General features: G+C 37.7%; 1 protein-coding gene and 1 long non-coding RNA gene across 3 annotated transcripts in view; one reads left to right on the top strand and one right to left on the bottom strand.

Annotated features, from left to right (window-relative positions):
- The window catches only part of LOC125107614 (uncharacterized), a 49,207-nt gene extending 47,521 nt beyond the window's left edge, over positions 1–1,686 (top strand). Inside the window, exon 3 of the long non-coding RNA XR_007129612.1 lies at positions 1,250–1,686. This is a non-coding gene — a long non-coding RNA (uncharacterized LOC125107614). The remainder of the gene's footprint in view (positions 1–1,249) is intronic.
- SYT1 (synaptotagmin 1) overlaps positions 1–16,158 on the bottom strand; it is a 550,018-nt gene extending 533,860 nt beyond the window's left edge. The window contains exon 1 of one of the 2 annotated variants that reach the window (XM_047742887.1): positions 15,754–16,158. The gene's annotated coding sequence lies outside the window, so the exon portion shown is untranslated. The remainder of the gene's footprint in view (positions 1–15,753) is intronic. The other variant, XM_047742886.1, reaches the window with a different exon arrangement.
- Positions 16,159–17,257: the final 1,099 nt, after the last annotated feature.

Here is a 17,257-nt window from a genome sequence, read left to right as displayed (position 1 = left end):
GATTATGGTGTGGCAATGGAGGTAGAGAAAAATTTAAAATATATTTGTGAGCCAAAAGTGATCAAGATATATTTTGGATTTGGGATTAAGGATGAGAGACCCATGAAAGCAAATTTCTAGATAACACAATTAGTTGGATGGTTGAATCATTCATTAGGATCAAAGTTACTGGGGAAAGACTAGATTTGTTGGTGAAATGAATGAGTTCAGGTTTGCATGTGGTGGATGTGAGAAGTCTTTAACATATCCCAACAGATCTATTAAATTGGCACTTGTTTTCATGTCTGGACTCCTAGTAAGTAAAAAATGATTTAGTGTACACTCCAAATTTGCCAGGAGTGCTGGCATTTTTCTTTTTTTAAGATTTTAATTTTAAGTCTTCTCTACACCCAACATGGAGCTTGAACTCACAACTGGGAGACCAAGAGTCACAGACTCTACTGACTGAGCCAGCCACAAGACCCAGGAGCTCTAGCATTCTTAATCAAATATATATCCATTGTTTGAGATGCAGGTCAATAAATGACAAGCTTTCATTAAAGAATGAACTAAGCATCCCTCATAATAATATAACAGTTCCTCAGAGTACAGATCATGCTTCTCCTCCTCTATGAAGCCATCACTGTCTCAAGTAATCATTCATTCATTCTTACATGGTTTCATAAAGCTTTGTACTCTCCAGTTGCAACTTAGAGAGGAGGCTTTAAGAACTTAACAATATCCTCTCCTTCCAACCCCAAGGCTATGTTATACATTCTGTGCCCTTGTAGTTTTGGACATGGAGACTGGATCTGACTGTTCATCTCTGACCAGAAATTATTTATGCCTCTTCTAGGGTCAAAGTAGTTACATGCTGGTGAGAAGGCTTCCAGTGCTTTCCTCACTACTGCAATGAATCCTTAAACATTATGTTGAGATGACAGTGTTATAAAAGTCCGTGAGGGTCTCATCAGTCTGGGTCCTTGAATGACTATATAGATCTGAGAAATACTCTTCCCCCCCAACCTCTGCCACACACACACACACACACACACACACACACACACACACACACACACACTGATCCATAGTGGTTAAGTAATAGGAGCAAGAAACAAGGCTTAGGTTTTTAAGCCACTGAGGTTTTCCTATTGTTCATTACCAAAGCAAATTCTACCCTAGCCTTACTATTTCACAGTTCACATCTGGGTAATTTATTTTTCCTGGTTTATGGTGTGTCTCAACTGAAATTTATTTCATTCTTCTATAGGTGGTTGAAGATGTCTGGGAGTTTGTGCTCCTTAAATAGTTTCAAGCAATGAATGAAATGACTGAAAGATTGAGGACATAATCTCCAATCTTAGGCACCATTATGGAGAAATTCACACAGACAGTAGGAAAACCAAAGGAATAATCAAAGGTGTCAGAGAGATCATCTCGTAAAATCATATCACTAATTTAGAGACAGATTGAGGGTCTTTATATTATTTGCCTCTTTTTAAATTTGAACACAAAATTCTAAATATCTGTGCTAGTCTTTATTGTCTATTGGTTCCATAAACTAGTTCTGTACTTTAAAAGAAGAGAAATAACATTCTAAGCATATCTGTGTATTTTTCTCTACAAGAAAATTTACCCATAACCAAAAAAGGAGTACAACACATTGACACACCCCGATGTTCATAGCAACATATCAATAATAGCCAAATTATGGAAAGAATCCAAATGTCCACTGACTGATGAATGGATAAAGAAGATGAGGTGTGTATGTATATACACATGGAATATTATTCAGCCATAAAAAAAGAATGAAAACTTGCTGTTTGTAACAATGTGGATGGAGCTAGAGTAATATGTGAGGCAAAATAAGTCACTCAAAGAAAGACAAATACTATATGATTCTCTCATATGTGGAATTCAAGAAACAAAACAATCATAGGGGGAAAAAATAGGAAAACCGAGAAACAGATTATAGAAGAAACTGAAGGTTACCAAAGGGGAGGTGGATGAGGGGAATGGGTGTTATAGTTGATGGGGATTAAAGAGTACAGTTGTGATGAGTACCAGGTGTTGTATGAAAGTGTTGAATCAGTAAATTGTACACCTGAAACTAATACTGTATGTTAAATGGAATTTCAATAAAAACTAATAAAATAAAACAACACAATAATCCAGTGCAAATTTACGAAAAATTACCCATACATGAATATAGCAAGAACATTATAAGTTTAGTATGGAAATGCTATTAAACTTCATGCATTTGCTGTATGATGATTCCCTATATTTAAAATAAGCCACTGCAAATTTCTGTATATCTATTGTACTTACATATGCTTAATTTTTAATTGTACTATATTTTAAAGTGAACTATATTTTTTTGAAAGTTGGTAATACTTTTATGAGAAGTATTTTTTAAAAAAACTGCAGATTGTTACTCGTTAGTATGTTGTTAACTCACTTAGCCATGACCAGATTTATTTAATGAATTAGAAAAGAGAGAACTGAAGAAGAATACTAGAACATAACACCATAAAAAAGATTCTATTGTATATATCCATTCATCTGTTAATGGACATCTAGGTTCTTTCCATAGTTTGGCTATTGTGGACATTGCTGCTATAAACATTCAGGTGCACATGACCCTTTGGATCACTACATTTGTATCTTTAGGGTAAATACCCAGTAGTGCAATTGCTGGGTTGTAGGGTAGACTTTTGTCCATATTGTGTGTGCGTATTAAGTATACATAATAATTTTAAAATGTTTTTAAAGAATTTCTTTGACAGAGAGCACAAAGATGGGGAGCAGTAGGCAGAGGGAGAAGGAGAAACACGTTTCCTACTAAGCAGTGAGCACGACGTGGGGCTTAATCCCAGGACCCTGGGATCGTGACCTGAGCCAAAGGGAAACGCATAACTGACTAAGGAACCCAGGCTCTATGTGTATACATAATAATTTTATAGAACGCTCTCTTCCAACTGTCTCTTAGGCACTGACAAATCAGATGATTAAAAAAAAAAATCATGGGGCGCCTGGATGGCTAAGTGGGTTGAGCCTCTGTATTCAGCTCAGGTCATGATCTCAGGGTCCTGGGATCGAGTCCCGCATCGGGCTCTCTGCTTGGCAGGGATCCTGCTTTCTCCTCTCTCTCTCTGCCTGCCTGTCTACCTACTTGTGATCTCTCTCTGTCAAATAAATAAATAAAATCTTAAAAAAAAAAAATCATTGCAAAATCCTGAAACACTTGCAGTTAGTGGCACAATCAGCAATATTTTAAAAGATCCAAATCTATGCAAGTATATATGTATCTACATACTAAAACATAAGGTAGTTGGATACAAAAGAACCTTGGTTCCACAGATGAGGAAAACAGAGCATGTCACTTATTGGCCAGAATACTGATTATAATACTCAGCATAATACTCTTTATATTCACACATAGGTGGTTTTGTGCAATTTCAGCAAAGAAAACTCCATTTTCAAAATAGGTCACTATCAAAGTATATAATGTCCAGAGGAATCTTAAGGGAAAAAAAGGTGGCCATTTAATATTGACGCTTTAATTATTACTTTACTACTGCTGCAGCATATTGAGTGGTACTGTAATCTCACAAAAGTTAATATACCTCTTCAGCACCCAGTTTACTATCATAAAGTGACCTAGGTAGACTTGGGTTATGGAGTTCTTGAAATCAGGATATGAAACTAGATAAAGGAAAAATAATTTCCGGTTAAGGCGATGAGACCCGTGTTGTCTAAATGACAATCGACACAAAATGATTTGTTTCATTATGTTTCCAGTGTTTATTTACTTTTGTTTCAAAATCTAAATTAGAGTTTTGTAGGATATAATCAAATATATACTCAAAAGGAAATTACATTGAAAAAAAGCATTAATGTGATAAAAAGCCAAGGTGTTCACTTAAATTCAGAGAAATAATAAAATTGGGGGTAGGCCATGTATGCGATTCCCTTAGAAATGGAGGGCAAAACAAGAAAGGTTATCAAGATTCAACAGAAGATACATAGAAAGTGTCTAAGGGATATATGCCACCAAAAAAAGGGAGTTACACTTCTAAAGAGGAATATGGAAAATGAAAATACACACTTGTAAGACACCTAACAATGCATTTTGAAAGTCAGAGTGGAAATAGTATGTATTCCATGATTGTAACCATAAAAAAATGTAAGCCAATGGGTTGCCTGGGTGGCTCAGGTAGCTAAGTGCCTGTCTTCAGCTCAGGTCACGATCCCAGGGTCCTGGGATCAATTCCTACATTGGGTTCCCTGCTCAGCAAGAAGCCTCCTTCTCCCTCTGCCTCTACTGCTCCCCCTGCTTGTTCTCTCTTATTCTTGGTGAGATAAATAAATATATATATATATATTTTTAATGTAAGCCTATGAACAGACTGGAAATACATCATACAGATAGGAGATACCACCTAAACTGAAACGATGTTGAGGTTATATACAATCATATTGTTTTGAAAATTTCTTTAATCATGTTTAAAGATTGTTTTAATTAAAGTATTAAAGCATGGTTCTACTCTGAAACCAGTATCTTTACACTTCAGCTCTGTTTGCTGTGTCTTTCATGAGCAGACCAAACTCATTCCCTCTATAGGGCTTCTGCACCTGGTTTCCTCTGCTTACAGGGCTCCTCCTCAAATTTTTATGTCGTGGCCCCTTCTCCTTTTATGCCTCAACTTGCATAATTTTAGTTGACGAGACTCCCCAATATTACCTTATTTACTTGCCTGTTTTATTATTTTATAGTGTTTCTCACTTTTTGAAACCACCTTAGTTGTGTTTTGGTGTTACTGATGCTAGTTTTCATCATCTGTATCCTTCCCTAGAATGCAAGCTGTGTTAAAAGCAGGAAGCATGTCTCATGGGTTCCTTTCTGGGTTCCCAGCATCCAAAACAGTGCCTGCATGTAATAAAACCGTGTTGGTGCTTCCTGAAGAAAGAAACATTATTCCTAAATAATTCCTTTTCATTTTGGGGTACAGCAAGGAGAAAAAGTATCATATTTTTGTGCAAATTCATTCTGTTCCATCTGTAACAATATATAGATGGTTAGGGCAATAAGGTAGTTATAAATTAGAAGTTACTCCCCCCCCCCACCACAACACACAACAAAAATTTGAAGTATTGACCGCTGCACAGCTGGTGCTGTACGTATCTTCAGTTGGCTCTACTGAGTTCAGAATTTAAGAATCCTCAAGTTTTCTAAGTATCTGCATACTGTATTAAAAAAAGGGAGAGAAAGGCAGTAAAGACCCCAAAAGAATTAAATGACATGCAATTAGCCCTCCACCTCTGATATTCAGTCTCTCCACACAGATATAGTCATACCTGTTGTCAGATTGTTGAGCATTTCCATATTTGTTGGTAAATGGCCATTGCTTCAAGCCTCTGAGTGCCACTACTCTCCACAACCTCAACTACTATGGACCATTCTGTAGAATTTTCTGGATCTTCCCCTGATCCACCAACTGAGGTGTTAAGTGTCTGGAACAATAGGGGCTCTCCAGGGGGCTGATAGGGGCTCCAGCCATAGGGGCTGATCCACCATTAAGGCCAGCTGCCTATACCTTAGGAACTGGGTGTTTGCTGCTTTTGCTTGCCCTAAATCTAGCCATTTTCCTTCTTATAACAGCAAAACTCTTTCCATTTAGTTAAATAATACTATGTCCAACTTTTAAATCCAGGGAGGACACAATGGTCAGCCTACATAAATATCCTATTCCATGGGTTCAGGGCAAGTGACCCAAGTTGTTCACATCAAGTTTATCCTGGAATTTTTTGGCAAAAAAAGATGTTTTCTTTACATCAAAGTTTCTTACATAACCCTATAGTCACTTGGTGCATTGCAACCACCATAAACAAAGAGCCTGAGTCTGAATAAAGTGATGGCAGAGGAAAGTAGAACCAAGATGAGAGGTGGGAAGGGAGTAGGGGATCCTATGATTTGGTTTCCCATTTCCAGCTAGTACTAAATCCAAAATACTCTTGAACTCTATGGTAACATAAGTTCTAAAATCCCTTTTCTTAGGTCACTTTGAGTTAGGTGGAATTTTTGCAAGTGAAAGTGTTCCTGACTAATAAAAATGTGTAACAAGAGTGGTCAGTCAGATCTGCCACCTACTAACAGAGTATGAGACAATTTGCCAACATCATTACATTTTTCTTCCTAGTGAAATGAAACCTCTAGCAGTGAAATATTTTATTGAAGTTCACCATTACAAAGTAGGTATCTGTACCAAGGACTATAAGACTCTAAGTTTCATGCTTTTCTCACATCACCACAATGGTCATATTGACTAACTATGAAGTGGATAAAGTTTGCCTGTGTGTCTCTTCAATCTCTTTTAGAAACCTCTACTTCTTGGTCACCATTTGCTCCCTTTCCTCCACTGAGGAGCTGAATGATTATATGATTGCTTATGGTTGAATACTGGCTCTATAAATAGACTGCTTGGGTTTGAATCAATGTCCTACTACGTAACAGTCACAGGACCCTGACAAGTTACTTTTTTCCCACAATTTTCTCATGTAAAGAATTATAAATTAGTACCTACCTCTGAAGATTATTGGAAATATTAAATGGCGTGAAGCATAGAAAGTACACAGAAAAGTACCTGACATGCACATGTAAGAATACGAGAATATGATTAGCTTGTTTTTGCCCCAAAACCCCCATAAAATACCTTTCCTATGCTCTAATTAATCTTGCTTTCTTTCTGTAGCCATTTCTCAATTAAAACTCCTGTTTCCTTGTATCAGATAAGCTAGAGAGTCAATCAAGTTGGTCCACATCGCAACATGTATGGCTCCTGGCAGTCACTCCCAAATGGGTTTATCTCTTCACACTAAGAATTGCTAAGTGATGAACTTCATTCACATGAGGCTAGAATAATGATTGCGCTTGGATATGTTCCCTGCTTAGCATTCTCCATCTTGGAATAGAAGAGAAAATATCGATATTGAACAACTTCCATTAATATTAAGTTCAGGAAGCAGTAACAAGTTGTGTGTGCGAGTACAAATGAGGAAGATAATGAGAGATGAAGATGGAGAACTTGGGGTAAAGCTATAACACTCATTATCTCATTCATATCTCTGTGCACTCAGGAGGTGTCCTAGGACCCTATAGTTCACAAATAAGGAAACAAGTGCAGTCATATCTTGTATTGCAGTGATATAGCAATGACTAAAAGGGCCAGCCGAGCCCAGTGACTCAGGCTTAGTGACTTCTCTTACATTTTAAAAAGCTGTCCTTTGAATAATTTAAAAATACAAATACAACTTATTTCAAAGTTAGGGTCACAAAAGTAATGACATTATATTAATATTTCCCTATCTTTTCAATGTAAATAGAATATATCCAATTTTAGTGATGTCAGACGTTTGTTTCAAATTTTGATAGGAAATAGCAAACTACTTCATATATATTGAGAAAATCTGAAAACGTACTTTTTTTCCCCTTAATTAAATGCTGAGGCAGTATGATTCAGTAGGTGAAAATTATAAAAGGCTTCCTAAGTATGTAATTGCAAGTAGGTAACTTAATGTCTTAGTCTCCTCTATTGCATCTGTAAAATGGAGAATCTCTTCATCACCAAAATTAAATAAGGCAATGTAATTCTCTAAAAATACAGTGCTATATAAGTGTCATGAAAACAATGGTTTAATTGTTATCAGAAGAACAAAATAGAAAAAAAAAAAACCCTAATAGGACCTGCTATTTATCAGGACTTCCAAACATTATTGTTCTATCTTTCTGTAATCAAATTTGTTCTAGGAATTACCAATAGGTTTGACTTTTCCTGTAAGACCGTAAAAACATTCAAATCATGGCACATTCCATAAACAAATTAAGAGACTTCTCCCTTATTTAACTACAGCTGTTTTGTGAAGCTAACCTAAAATGTCTATAAATTAAGAGATAAATTTCTTGCTTGTTGGCAAAAAAATAAATCCAGCTGGTAGAGATTAGTATGGGCCCTAGAGTACTAAGCTCCCTGTTCTGTAGGAAAATAATTTATTAAGATAGAAAAAGGAAAGAAGGAAGAATAAGGAAAGGGTAGGAAGGGGAGAGTTGAAGAAGGAAGAAAATGTAAGGAAAGGCAAGGGAGTTACAAGATTACTCTTAGCCAGAGAGCCGAGCAATCTCTTCCACTCTAGCAGTAAGTAGTAATATGCTTCAAGGCATACGGGTCTAAAGGTCCAGAAGTCAAGAGAAATAAAACTGTTGCTATGTGTTCAATGTAAACGATGAAACAGATTCTCAAAGCTATAACAGAACCTGTCTACTCTTTCCTGAAGGAGTTGGCTCTCCGCTCATCAATATTCATTTTGTGGTGTCTAGAAATGCTTTAGAAAGTACATACAAATCTTGATTTTAAAATAATTGGAAGCTTGTCTATCAAGTACTTTTTGCCTTTTTGCTTTGTTTTCAAAATTTAAAAGCAGAGCCATTTTGGTTAATTTAGGAGTATGTTGGCTTTTTGTTGACATGTCACTTTCTTGAATTATTAGATATATCTCAAGGGGCTTGCTTGTTTTTTTAAATTTAACATTATATTTTATAACAAAAATACTAAAAATAAACATATGTACTATCATGTTGTTAACTAGGGTTTTAACATGAGAATTTCCTGAACCCAGACAGATAAAACTCAAGCATTTTTAGGCATATAGTAGTCTGGTTCATATATATTTAAATATAAAAACTGTGGCCTTGAGTTTGGACTCTGGTTAAAATAGGATGGTGATGTTATTCTATTTATAGGAGAGATTCTGGTGCTCTAGAAATATGCTGTAATGCCCAATGGTTCACTTTATTCATTCCTCAAATCTGATGAAAATGTTGGGGATTAGGCAGAAAGCCAGCCTTGTAAACCAGTATCTGGCAGAGAGTCTAAGTGAGAAACAGATTCAATGCTTTGCTACCTTGTCTTTCTCCTGAGAAATTGTGTCAACTGTTCTTAATAATCTTGCACACTCAAAGCCTGATGGCTGGAGAAGCTCATCTAGGCCTTCCTACCCTATGTTATACCACATGTCCTTGTTTCAAAAGTCATTAAGTTCTTTGTCAAAAAAAAAAAAATTGTTGATGATTTTTTTTCTCAAGTCAGCAGAGTACACATTTTATAGACAAGGTAAACAAGGTCCTATCCGTGGTTTACATTGCTAGAATACTGGGGTACAGTACACCATGAAGTAAAAATATACTCAGTTGGCTCTTTCTCCTTCTCAAGGAGAGAGCACAAAATTCTAAATTGCATTTTTGTAAGTCTAGCCTGCTGCTGTGATGCTATACCATTGTTTACAATTACAGTAACACTCACATAAAATTATGTCAGAAAATAGATTATTAATAATCCATCCTAAAAGCAATCTTAGGAGGTGTTTTACAATATCCGGAAGTTCCATAGAAAAGCAAACCAATTCTCAATTATTTGTAATGATAAGGATAAGTTATGTAAATGCTTAAGGGCTACACAATAAGACACTGTTATGTATTTCAGAAGTACTAAAGCCAATCCGAGGATCTGAAATTCTTTTTAACAATAATTTCAGCTTTATCCACTGGTGTTAATAAGTACAAAAAGTTACTGATTCATAGTTTAACAATCTCACCATTTGCTTGGATCATTTTTGAGTAATGAAAAGAAATTACATGAAATAAAAGCTCTTTTATCCATTATGGTAAAACATAGAAGATCATCACCTTTTGAAAGTGTTCGTAGTAACTTTGGTATAGCTGTGTATGTTTTGTCTGAGTATTTTGTGTGTTTTTGCCCTCATGTTGATGAAAATATGCCTACAAATCTCTAAGTAGCAATTAGTAAATCCAATTACCTGCCTCCAAGCTGGAGTGAAGTCTGGGCCACAAGGCCCACCCAGAAAGGAAATGGACCTTGATAAAAACAAGAGACTGCCCTCTAGAGGCCACACCCAGGGAATTCTCATCAGAGGGATGAGGTGGTCTTGCCTGCCTTTCCCCTAAATTTCCAGGTGACTGAAAATATGGTTGTTGTCAGGCTGGATGTAGGAGGAAGACAAGAAATAGTATGTCTTATTCAAGCAATGGTACTATAAGAATGTTCTACTTTTAAGTAACTCTGTGATTTTATTTGTGTTTAAGTGTCTATGTGCATTTTATCCTTGATTAACTAGTTAAACTATTTAGAAAGAAAAAAAAAAGGAAACATTTACCTATTGAAGGAAAAAAACATACAACTCCTTTTACTCATAATATTCTTTGGCAAAATATAATAATTACATGAGCTCTACACAGTTTAGAATTAAAAGGAAAGCTATATTTCACAGGGAAATTGGTTCACTTGCAAGTGGTAAGACCCAAGTTTCAGTACAATATCTGGATTCAATTAATTGGATATTTCAACCAAAAATTAATTTCGGACTGAGGCACTTAGCCGTATGTCTTACCCACAGTGTTTGGAGTTACTACAGCAGAGTTGTTATCTGGTATGTGTGATGAAATGTCTTACCTGGCTGTTAGGAAATTATACCTTAACCAAATAGTTTCACCAGATTTTATACTAGCTGAAAAAGCCCATTCTCATGTGGCATGGAAATTTTCCAGCTCCCATTTTGTACAACCAGCTACGAAATAAAGGGCATTTATTATCTTCATCGGCTTTACAATTTTCCAGAGCTCCTCTTTAACAAAATTACTCCCTATGTGTATAATTAGTATGTCCAACATACTACATGTGAGACCAATATAGGAATGATCAGTATTTTTCTTTGTATCTCCACAATAGCAGTAACCAAAAAGATGAACTTTGACATCCCCTCATTTACGTTACTGGTAAATTATGGAAACCAGCATGCTACATAAACTTCCAAGCCCTGAGCATTGTAGAGACAAAAAAACAAATGAACAAACAAACAAACAAACAAAAACCCAGAGAGAATAAGAACTAGTTCTACACAAATAAAATTTATAATTAAACTAAATATAAAAATTATAGAATTTAGAGAAATAATTTTTTAAATCTGCTTTTCATTTTTTTAAGATGTGGCAGAATATTCATTTCTAATACTATTACAAATGTATTATTTTTATTCTAAATTGAGCTTTGTTTTAGAACTCTCCTAAATATTGCTTTTAAATTAAGGAAACATATTTTTAAAGGAGGCTTCTTTGCAAAAGGACCTCTATAATTCTATTTCAAACTACACAAATAACATCTCCAGTGCTTACTCTTTTGACAGCATATTTCTCATTGTACACTTTAAAATAATATTTTTAAAACAGTAAAAGTTAAAGTTTTATTCATAGATACAAGAAAGGACAGCATGTTTTCTTACTTACAATAGACAGCATGAATATATTTGCAATATGATTTAAAATAAGTTGTTTTCCTTTACTAACACCTGAGCACCTGAGTAGAATGATGTTCATATGCCCTGCTACAATAGTTTATCTTATAGTCAATATAAAATATTTCTTCAAGAACTCTTAAAATGACAGAGAAGCTGAAGGAAAAACACTGTCTTCTTCTAAGAGAAGCTGAAGGAAAAACACTGTCTTCTTCTAACTGGAGAAATTAAATCCCCGCTTTATAAAAATGGCCCCACTCAATGGAGAGGTTTCAATCAAGTTTTCAAAAATACTACAAAATATAACTATCATTCCTAGAGTAATTATCAAAGATACCAACCACACCCTCTTACCTGAAAAAGCAGTGATAACCATGTCATTCAATTATGTAAAAGATGGGGAAGAAGTTAACCTTTATGCAAATGTTGAAAGAAACACCTGATAGGAGCCTTATAAAAACAGAAAGTTTATCTTTCCATTACATCCAAATCATGTGAAAATATGACTTCAGCTTGTTACCTGTATATAGAGGTGCATCTTCTCGTACCAAGAGATTTTGTTTTAATACACAATTCATATAAAAATAACTTCTTGCCAAAGCCATAGAAGAGCTATATAAAGGGAAAGATCTAGACCCCCTTTAATTTTGCCTCTGGGTATTCCTAGGCTTTCAACCAAAGAACCATTAAAAACACCCCAAGACATTGTTGTTTTTCTTTGAATGGTACTTTTTACAGGAGTACTCCTTAGCTTCAGCAGATTATTGATACTGTCCATTAATCTCTAATCCTTTTAGAAAAAGTTACATAATTTAAAAATGTATACACATGTATAGGCATGTATATGTAGAGACATATACACATATGTGTCTACATATGTATGTGTGAGTATGTATCCCTAAATGATAAATACTTATGTATTTAGACTGCCATATACTTTATTCCTGTTTAAATAGATTTGGCCAACTTCAATGGAAAACAAATTCAGCTAAAAAGCATCTCTTATGTATTAAACTTTTGATACAGATAGATTTATGAAAAGCAAATCATGTAAAAATTTTAAAAATCCACAAGTAGATCAGATATTAATTTTAAAAAGCATTATTGTTTAGCAAAAACACTTGCAAGACCCACACCCACATTATTCTATGGCAGAAAGTCTAACTTTGGTCTTGGCTTTTTGTAATAACAGACCAAATTTGTTCCATTATGTAATCAAACTGTTTTATTTCTGCTCTCCCTCCCTTAAATCATCTAATCACTACCATTAGAAAAAGAAATGTTATGTTCCAATTTGGCATTAATGATATCTCTTCCCGGCTGTTGCACAAACTGGAAATCACAAGAGCTATAAGTATTTCAGGCTCATATAATTGTCTGTCTTAAGTTGAGTTCTTTAGGATTAGATAGTTCTCAAAAACTGCTTGGGGAATTTCTCTAAATTGATTTAATAAACTGACCTCAAAAGAGATGAATTGATATCATGTCCATGGTGTCTTTAGGTTAACAGGAAGTTCAAATTAACTTTCAGATTTCTAACACATTCTGCATTTTATTTATTAATCTCCTATTTCATTTTGCAAATATAATTAAAACAAGCTACTGTATTCTAGTTTTATTTTCAGTTAGCACCAAGCCTATTGTGCAAATCTTATCATGTAAATACCATGTTATTTATCCATTTTCATATTTCTTGATTAGAACTATGTGATCATTTGACCAAATAAAATAATATTCTCCATTAGGAAATGAAGCTACAAACCACTCTGCAACAACTCTCTATTGTGTGGTATTTTATGGAATTAATTTTTTAGGATTTCCTATTATAGGAGCAGCCTTTAGTTCTGATAAACATATGCAAAAGTCTAATTACCATATTTGCTCTGAAACATTAATAAGATTTACTAAGATATTCTTTTTAAAGGAGAAAATATGAAGATTGTATGAAATTATCACACCAGAACATTTTGTGGGATGACAGGGAAATAATTTCCTACCATGTATCATTTCAAGTCTCTTCTCAACCCACTCATTATAAATTGGAATTAGTTCTGACTTCCAGAATATAAAGGCTTAATTTTTCAGAAGTATGTGAAAAACTCAATACTTATATGCATCTCTCTCACATGTCTTTGCTATAGTTAACATTTGTAAAAAGACATGAAAATGTTATAAATCAAGCCCAAACTTTTACCTTTCCTAAGACTGTAGAGAAATAAGCAAACAAAATCTTAATTTGCTCATATGGGAAGTAATTGGGCTTCCTTTTTGTACATCTTTTCATGTCTAAACTTGTTAATTCAGTTGTACACACATGAGACAATTAAGCGGTTGTCCTTTTGTCCTTGTATCCAAAAGGTGGCACCTCTAAAAATTAGTTAGCTTTCAACAGAGACACTACATTAAAAAAAAAAAAAAGAAAGAAAAGAAAGAAAGAAAGAAAAGGCATTTAAATGTCAAAACCCTAGACAGAAGATCTTGTTTTTGTGACTCTAGGTAATTTTATTTAAATAGAAAAGATAAGTGTCTCAAATGGAAAATGAGTTTAGAAAATATGCATTACATTGATGGTAAGTGAAACCAGCTCTTCTCTAAGTCAGTGTACAAACTTATACACTAAAGATATGTGCTGAAAAAAATACTTTCTGGGGTACATAAATTAGTGTGGAAGAGCAGACAGAGTTAGAAAGAAGACTGCCTTTTCTTATCCCAAGTGTGCACGTAGAAAAAATTATAAGACTTGGCTTTTCCCCTGATAAATCAAAGGAAAGGATTCATCTGGACACTAACATCTGCTGGCTTCTCTCTGCTCATGTAGAACCCACTTGGAATGCTTTCCCATTACATTCAACTAGGCACTTCTCTTACCTCCTCCCATCTGACAATAATCACTTAGCCTACTCTGATGAATAATAGGAAAGGAAAGCTTATATCACGGATGATGGAATTAGATGCTGAAGCTGCTGTCAAGGCTCTGTCCAACAAGTACCTTTCACTTGACCTATTGTGCAGGCGGCCAGGGAACCCAGTTGTTTTGATAGCCTTCTCTTTCTTATGATAAGGCATGAGAACAAAAACAATTTTCCTTTTAAGATTTTTTAAATTTGAGGCTATCTTCCTACCATTACTTTCTAAACTTTGTTCCAGTACAAGAGGCTTCTTGGCCAGCCGAGCTTCCATGTGCCTTCCAAATGGAGTACTGAAATTGCATAAACACCATGTTTACAGCCACTAAATATTCTCATTAAAGGAAAATAAGGCAAGGCATGAATCTGATATCCAGGCAATAAAATGCAAACGTAGAGAAAAGGTAGAATGAACTGGCAATTCCTACACAAAATTAGCTTTAACACAAAAGTGAAACTGTTGCTTTATTTCACCGAAGGGTTAATATTCAATAAAGTGAAAATCAACATGTACACAAAACTAACTAGAAGGTTTGTCATCCCAAAGTAGAAATCCAAACCTCTTGATAAGACTAGTGTCACTTACAAATGTTTTGAAACTTTACATTTTTTACTTCCCAACATAAAGGCTATACCAGAGAACCTGAGGAAAGTAACCATCTGTTTTTAATTTTTTTTTTCTTTGCCTGAGAAACCCCTGAAAGTTCAGACATTACCACTGATGGGCAATACCAAATAGTCAGCCCCACAGGACAGATGGAAACAGGAAAAGTCAGATGGTTAGCACTTAAAAGCAACAGCAATTAAGCAGTTGAAAGTGGGTTAGATCAGTGGGTTATTTTTGTTTCATTTGAAGGAATCAAGTAAGAGGCACAGCCTCTTGCAAGGAGGAGATCAAGTCAAACTTGGTTCTTCCCCTCTCTGACAGCCTGGGCTGGATGGCTTGTCTACTCCCTTTATTCAGTTTAAATGCTTTCTGTACTCTAATTTTCGCAGAGGTTGCATTCTACCTCGGTTCCCCTCCCCCGCCCCCTGGGGAGGGGGCAGAAAGAAATCTTTCTCTTTTCTCCATCACCCCCACCCCCTCCTTTCCTCTGAGAAAAGGCAATCCTCTCCAGGATGAGAAAGAAACCCTGTGCCGCCTTAGGATGGGAGGAGGGTGAAGACGCGAGAGAGAGACTGAGCGAGGGGCGGGGGAGGTGAGAGATTGAGATTGGGGGTGGGGGTCGGAGAAGAAAGAATGAGAAGGAAAGAGGGAGCAAGAAGGTGGGGGATGCCCAACAGCAACTCCAGGCTCTAAATAAATCACGGGCACTGTGCAAAGTGCTTTTCTAGGAGATGAACATGTGGCTCATTATGTTTCTCACAATAGGCCACTCGGGGCTTCCTCCCCAGGTCGCAGCCTCCCACCACCAAACCCCAAGTGTACCAAGAGTAAAATGTTGCGGACGGATTCAAGCTAATGGGCACCTCCGAGGTGGCCACGCTGCCAGTCTCGCTGTCTTACCTGGAGCGAGGACCAGAAGGTGGTGCCGGTCTCCGTCCCCACTGCTCTCCCCGCGTGGACCTGTGCAAGACACACACGTCCTCTTGCTGCCTCTGCTCTTGGAGGGGCAGCCTGCAACACAAAAGGGGTGTGTGGGTGTGGGTGTGTGGGAGGTTTTTCAGGGCCACCAGCTGGTCCCAGCTGGCCACCCCCACCCTACACACACCCCTTGGGGCGCTGAGCCCCCGTCTCAGTTGAGCACCACCCTGGGGGGGCTGGCCCGGGGTGCAGCCTCAAGTTGCCGCTGCTAAGTGCTGCTGCCGCCGCCGCCGCCGCTGCAGAAGGAGGAGGTGGAAAGACACCGAGGGCAGTACTCGGTCTAGAGCATCCCCACACTGCAGCTTCTCCAGGAATCCCTCCAGTGAGGAGGCGGCCGCCCATCATCTCCCAGCCCCGAGCGCCTGATTGGTTCCACCTCGGGTACGCTGCTCCAAGGAGCCAATCCCGACGCACTAATCATAGGTGGATCCGCTCAGCCAACATCGCCCATCCCAGTTCTGTTAGTGTCTCTCCATCCCCACAGCGGACGGGGACCAGAAGAGGGAGATTTGGGAGGGCTGGGGGAGGGGGCGAACTAAGAGGGGGACAGATCCCAAGGAGACGGAATCAAGGGCATCTGATAAACCCTTTGGGTAAGCGCGGGGATGCCCTACAACCTGTTCAGCAAGCCATTTGTACAAGAGAAGGAGACAGCATAATACAAAGCTTTTTCACCCTTTCTTTCTTTCTTTCTTTCTCCTCTCTCTCTCTCTCTCTCTCTCTTTTTAACTTTCAGTCAAAACCTGCTCTGATACTGAGCATGCCCAGACTGCAACAGCACCCTAGGAGTTCCGATGTGTGTGGGTTCCCAGGCTGTGGGTTTTTGAAAAGGTGGGAGCGGAAGGAGAGGCAGAAGTTTGTCTTTGGCCATTTGACCCAGCAGAGTTGTGAAAGCGGAGCAAGGCGGGGATGCATAAGGATTCCGCACGAGCGCCCTCAAACCGAGACACAGGGAGGGGGTCCTCTGGGCTATCTGAGGCTAATCAGAGTATTCTGTCAGGGTCCTGGGGTGGAAGTGGTGGGCGGAATGATCTAAGTCTTGCTAGATGGATGCCTGGAGACTTTTCGGGAAGGGTGCTGTGGACCAGCAATGCTGGAGATCTGTCCCATAGGTGGGGCCGGGGAGCGCGACTCCACCCAGCAGCGGCGGGCTGCCTGGCGGTGGAGAGTGCTCTGGGAGTTTCCCCCGCAGCCACCACTAAGTTTGCAGACTTGGGCCAAGTGCGACCCCGTTGGGGTCGCAGTTTCTGTCAGTCCCCTCCCCCATCTCTCCACCCTTCGCCAGCACAGTGACGACTAAGGCACGGGTTCCCTTCCTCCTCTTTTTCCCCTGAACGATTCTGCTCGGAAGTAAGCAGCTTTTCCCTTGTGAGAGTGGTGCTGACCTGATTGTCTCTAAGCTCTCGGGCAATTTATAGCTTGGTAA

This window comes from Lutra lutra, chromosome 8 (genome assembly GCF_902655055.1).
Source record: "Lutra lutra chromosome 8, mLutLut1.2, whole genome shotgun sequence".
Classification (NCBI taxonomy): Eukaryota; Metazoa; Chordata; class Mammalia; order Carnivora; family Mustelidae; genus Lutra; species Lutra lutra.
This window is presented reverse-complemented; position numbering and strand designations above follow the sequence as displayed.